Here is a 6,000-nt window from a genome sequence, read left to right as displayed (position 1 = left end):
GGGACCCGCGTGGAAAAAGAGATGGTCGGACAAGATAACAGGCAAAGTAAAACAATGAAGGGGGTAAAAGGGCGGCACGCAGGAAGGTGGGCGGGAGTGGCCGGGAACCGACAGCGTGAGTCCGTGGGGGGAAGGCAGGAGGACGGCGCAAAAACCGGCCGGGAACGCAGGCAGAAGCGGTGGGACTCCAGCGAACCACGAGGCCAAGCCGTGGTCCACAAAGGGAGAAAAATGGGGGAACAGGGGGAACCGGCCCCAGGAGTGGGAGCGCCGACCAAAAGGTACGCCAAAGCCACAACACGCGCCCCAGGAGGCAGAAAGAAGCAGAACACAGGCGAAGCACGGCAGGCCGACGGCCGCAAGGAAGCGACAGGGGGGGCAGGAGCCAACAAGAAGAAAGAGAACGGGGGCAAAACGGGGAAGCCAGGGGAGAGGGGGCCAAGGCAAAAAGCCAGGGGCGGACCAAAAGAACACAAAAAGGGGCGGAGCGCACATGGGCCAAAAAAGATCGGGAGTAGCCCCAAGACTGTTGGGGGCAAAGAGGCGGGGACGGAGCCAAACCAAAGCTTGACGTTTGAAGGGGTGGGGCCCGGACATCTGGTGTAAAACCAACACGCAGGGCAGAACAAAGACCAGCATACCAACAGTTAAACGGGGGGGGAGTGTGCGCGCTGGGGCGGCTGTCCCCAGCTTGCAGGAACCGTGGACGACTCACCATAAGTGGAGGGAGGAGCATGAATTCTGGCCGCTATCAAAAAAGCCGGAAGGAGAAGGTCCGGCGAAAAGAGCGAGAGGACAGCCGTATTTGTACCTACAAACACTTGGGTTTATGCAGCAGGACAAGATCGCCAAACACGCAGCAGAGAGTAGAGCCACCTCTGAAGGGGGGGGGGCGGCAAGAAAAACTAAAGGTAACGAGGTGTTGTGGAGTGCCAAATCCAAAGGCCGTACTTAAATCCGATGGAGAATGGCTGTGGCGGAGACTAAACGGTCCTTCAGCTCGAAAACCCCCAAGGGGGCGGAAAATTAAAACTTCGGCAACAGAAGAGGTGGTGTGGGCCAAAATTAGGTTGGCCACAGCGAGGGGGAAGACCAGTCCAGTTAGCACAAACGCTTGGATGGGCAGTGGTGTCTCAAGGGTCGAAAACCGTTATGTAGAGGAGGGGGGCACTTACTTGGCATCACGTAGGGCCAGGCAGGTGGCACAGCGTTTTTGTTTTGCCGAAAGAATGAAATCATTGTCAAACTGCAGGTTGGTATTTACCCACTCGCGGGTTATCTTTGTGTGTGTAATAATGAAAAGTTGGTGTATGATCTGAATCTGTTTAAATGTCCGACACTAGTAGAAAAACAAAAACAAAACTAGGAAGAGGGCAAAAACTTGTGTTCACACCACGGAAGGGGTAAACAAAGGTACACACACTCATAAACTCAGATCAAGGCTAAGGGGTTGGGAACTGGGTTCAGGTATTTAAACAAGAAGACGCCCCCAAGAAGAGTTAAAAGCAGCGCAGAGCCAATGAGCATTTTTAGGCACTGTGGTCGGAGCACGTATTTCGTGCAGGAGTAACATGTTGTGGCATTTGGGAAAAAGAGGGGTGGCAACGCCGGGCCCCTGGAGAGCCCGTCAGACAGAGTCGTTGGCGCCAACCGGAATCAACACCATCGGAACAAGTTAAGTCTGGGTCGGAGGGGGACTAGAAACCTACTAGCAGAGGCAGTTTTGTAACAGCCCTTGTGTTTGAAATGGAAGCAGCTGAAGCGTATATTAAAATAGGGAAATAGTATTATGGAGACTAACAAATGATAAAGGTTTTAAAAGGAATCAATATGCGAAATATATGATAAATTGGATTTTAGAAAAAGCAATAAAAACGGGAATTAATCAAACAACAGTAGACAAACAAATGTGATAGGGAGTCACAATAATTAAGTACACAAAGATATAGATGGGAACATACAAGCTGGAGTTTTGGCGTGGGAGCTGAACACACAGCAGCCAGAAATACAGCAATGTTAGAAACCATAATAAATGAATAGAGACATAACTAGCATCCATGTAAGAAAAGAAACCATATGTGGCTTTACATTGGTGCTGTGGAAATAAAGTGGGAAAACAGGAAAGGAGAAACAATCATGAACAGATTAAGAATAGGACAAAGTAAATAAAAAGTGTGCACTGCATATTAAAGGGAAACATCCAACTGGATTCTGTGATTATTGTCACAGCCCAGGAACAGTAGAGCATGTGCTTGTTATTTGCAGAAATTATGATACAAAGAGAGAGAACATGACAAAACATATGGAAAGTATAGGACTAACTGGACGTAAAGGATGCAAGCTGCCGTTAAAATCTAAAGAAAAAGAAGAAGGTATGTGCCTATGGTGCGGAAAATGCCAATATTCTAAAGGAGAAGAAGAGTTTTTATCAAGATTGGAGAAAAACTTTGCAGGACTGTGGCTCTACATGATGGACGTTGGCCACCCCTTTAAGAATATTGCTAATATGATAAATCATATTTTAGTAATCACTGGAAGCCACAGTCATGATTGAAAATAAATTAGTATATTTTGGTTAATATGCCTGAACTGCTGTGTGTGAGTCAGTATGTATGTGTTTACTGACTGAGTGTGACTCTGTGTGTGTTTTATAGTGTGGCTCATGGAGGACAGTTCAGGATTACAGCAGGACCACGAAAAGGGGGGCGGGTGTCGACACAAACAACACACACACACACACGAGTGGCACAGGTTAGCACAGGGGAGGTCGAGGACGAAGCCAAGGGCGTTAGGGGGGGGGGTGAACAGAAGAAACGTATAAGCTATCAGCCCCTTGATACCCCAACCCGACACCGAAACTACGGTGCAATGTTTGAAGGTCAAAAACAGTGGTGGGAGGATGTTTTTAAGCCTTGTGAGTTTAAACGGGACGCAGGGAAGTAAACCTCCGAAACCCGATTTATGTTGTAGACCCATAGGTGCATTACACACATTTGAGTCCGTCCGAAACCAGAATAAGGCAGAACCGAACTACAAAAACACAAACACGCACTCCTGTAGTGATTGTGGTTCTACGGTCCTCTGTGGCTCTTGTGTGCCAGAGTGCCTGTAGGGCACCCGCTCACCTGCACTCGGGAAGCCAAACACAAGCAAGCACTGGTAGCAGGCGGTCTGAGGACACGAAGGGACAGGTGTGAGAAAGTTCGTCATAGGAGGAGTCCGTCTATACATAGCTATCATAGCCTCAGGTTGGGGTGTAAGAGATGTGGTGGACGTTGTTACGGGGAGACTGAATGTGGAGGGGACGGGTGGATATATCAGGGGGCATAGCAGAGCATCAGCAGGAAATCAAAGGTCAGGAGTGTTGTGTGTGCGGAAATAAGGATCAATCCGGGAGTTTGTTTCGGCTCTTCCGCCAGACTCAAGTCACACACAATAAACAGACAGAAAACTGATATCAGCCCGGTGAAGTCCATCAGCAGTAGAAGAGAGGGTTTGTGGATCACAGTGCAGGAACGCTCCCGCCTGTCCCTTCGACGCGGCTAGCTCCAGAAACCCAATGAGCCGCATCCACACAGAAAGAACCACATTCACTCAGGACGCTCATAGTCTGGGGGTTGGGGAGTGTATTCGTTAATGGAATCATCAGTGAATATGTGTTGATGCATCAGAAGAAGAATGACAAAGAGAGGTCTATCGACCCATCATCCGTTAAGCGGGATGATGAATTACATCAGTAGGACATGGTATAGAGTGATAGGGGCGGGTCACACATCATAGTAGTTGTTAGGTACTACTTATTCAAAAAAAACCTTTTAACTTGAGTGAAATACACACATTGTCATAAAACTTAACGACATATTTAAAGATTTATTTTTTATTGTGTTGTACGCTAGTTGTGCAAGATAAGTGAAGCACATGAAAAACCATCCTGAGAGTTGTAGTGTTTATGCCATGATGAAGATTGGCAAGTCCCTTGAATACTATGTGTATCATATACCGCCACACGTGTTAGACTATAATTGAGTCCTCACAAGACCCAAATGACCTTCCATATGAGTTTCTGAACATACTTGGTACCACCATGAAGGAATTAATTTTAATCGCAATAATACAGTCAAATTAGGAAACATTGATTTTTTTTTCTGAAATAAATGTGTGTTGTGTTTTATTTTGTTTAGATGCATTCAGTCACGCATTCATTTAATAATATTTTATTCTTTTAACAAAACATAGTTTTCCATTATTTATTCATATAATCATTTCCAATAAGATTCTTTAGCAAGTTACACACGAAGTTCCAGGGATTGTATTCATTGATTATGAGTTATATTATATTGTTGAAAATGGGATGTTTTCCAGTGTGGTGTAGACTTATGATGTCTAGTTTCAGGGGCTTGTGGTATAATAACAGTTGTTGTATTTGTACTGGTCAGATGAATTCTGAGCATTAAAACATACGAAACTAAGATTATTGCATAAACTTTTTTATCATCATTACTTTGTCTCCTGCTTCTGCCCTTCACTGGTGGCCTGGGCCAATCAAATGTCTTTGCTGAGAGAATACTGTTAATAGCAGTTTTGAGTACCAGTTAAAACACTGGGTTTTGGGTACCAGTCAGAACTGGCTTATAACAGGTTTTGGGGTTTTGGCCTTATTTTGCTTTGCTGACTAGATGCTCTTGTTACCAGACAAAACAGGGTATTTTCTGACAGGATCTGGCATCCTCGGGGATGGATCTGATAGTTCTGGCGTGGACAGCATGATCCAACACTATATTGTATTATTTCTTTTGAATTTACAGTTTATACCTATTGTTTAAATTTTGTTCCAGTTTGTATAAGATTTAATACAAAACTGGAAAATGAACTTTCCAAAATTTTTGGGTAATCCTTAGTTTAGGGGGCAATTAGCTTGCTATTAACTAATTACTATTAACTGTGCTTATTACCAGCATACTAGCTGTTTATTAGTATGTATAATGCACATATAAGTGTTCATGTCTTTTATTTTGAATATTGAGCCATGTTGGCATGTTCACTGGGGCATGTGATTCTGCAATGTGGTCCTTTCTTCATGTGTCATGCTTTTCAGGGTTATTATCTGGTCTTGTGGTTTTGTTCTGGTTGTGATTGGTTCCTTGGTGGCATGTGTCAAGGTCCACATTGGTTGTTTGTGTCTTGTTTTGTTTGGTGGCGTTAGAGCCTCCATGTTGCCATTGTCTCTGTGTCGAGTATTGTTTGTGTAAACCTCTGTCATTGAGTTTGTTTCTGTCAAAGTCAAGGTCAAGTCTTTCGTTGTATTTTGTATTTCAACTTTTTGTTTAATAAAACTGCACTTGGGGTTTCATCACAACTTGCCTTCAGTGGACTAAATTGTTACGTGCAAGGCTGATACAGTCAAGTCAAGTCATCTTTATTTATATAGCGCTTTTCAAACAAAAAAAAGATTGCGTCAAAAGCAACTGAAGCAACATAAATTAGGAAAAAGGAGTGTGTCAAATAATGCAAAATGACCAGTTAAAGGCAGTTCATCAATGAATTCAGTAGTGATGTAATCATGCAGCTCAGTTCAGTTTTGAATAGTATCTATGCAATAATTTGCAATCAAGTCAACGATATCGCTGTAAAATGAAGTGTCCCCAACTAGCAAGCCAGAGGCGACAGCGGCAAGGAACCGAAACTCCATCAGTGAGAGAATGGGAGAAAAAAAAACCTTGGGAGAAAACAGGCTCAGTTGGGGGGGCCAGTTCTTCCTCTGACCAGACGAAACCAGCAGTGTCAATTCCAGGCTGCAAGCAAAGCAGATTGTTCAGAAGAATCATCTGTTTCATTATGGTCTTGTCCCGGTGGTCGTCTGAGACAAGGTCTTTACAGGGGATCTGTCTCTGGGGCTCTAGTCCTGGTCTCCGCTGTCTTTCAGGGCTGTAGAGGTCCTTTCTAGGTGCTGATCCACCATCTGGGCTGGATACGTACTGGATCCGGGTGACTGCAGTGATC

The 6,000-nt window shown here is 44.6% G+C and overlaps 1 long non-coding RNA gene and 1 pseudogene across 1 annotated transcript in view; one reads left to right on the top strand and one right to left on the bottom strand.

Moving 5' to 3' along the window:
• LOC122134344 overlaps positions 1 to 2,700 on the top strand; it is a 21,893-nt gene extending 19,193 nt beyond the window's left edge. Inside the window, exon 4 of the long non-coding RNA XR_006157246.1 lies at positions 2,655 to 2,700. This is a non-coding gene — a long non-coding RNA (uncharacterized LOC122134344). The remainder of the gene's footprint in view (positions 1 to 2,654) is intronic.
• The window catches only part of LOC109073071, a 325,399-nt pseudogene that overhangs the window by 68,607 nt on the left and 250,792 nt on the right, over positions 1 to 6,000 (bottom strand).

Source organism: Cyprinus carpio, chromosome A4, assembly GCF_018340385.1.
Source record: "Cyprinus carpio isolate SPL01 chromosome A4, ASM1834038v1, whole genome shotgun sequence".
Taxonomy (NCBI): Eukaryota; Metazoa; Chordata; class Actinopteri; order Cypriniformes; family Cyprinidae; genus Cyprinus; species Cyprinus carpio.
Note: the sequence above shows the minus strand (reverse complement) of the source record. Positions and strands in the feature narration are given on the sequence as shown.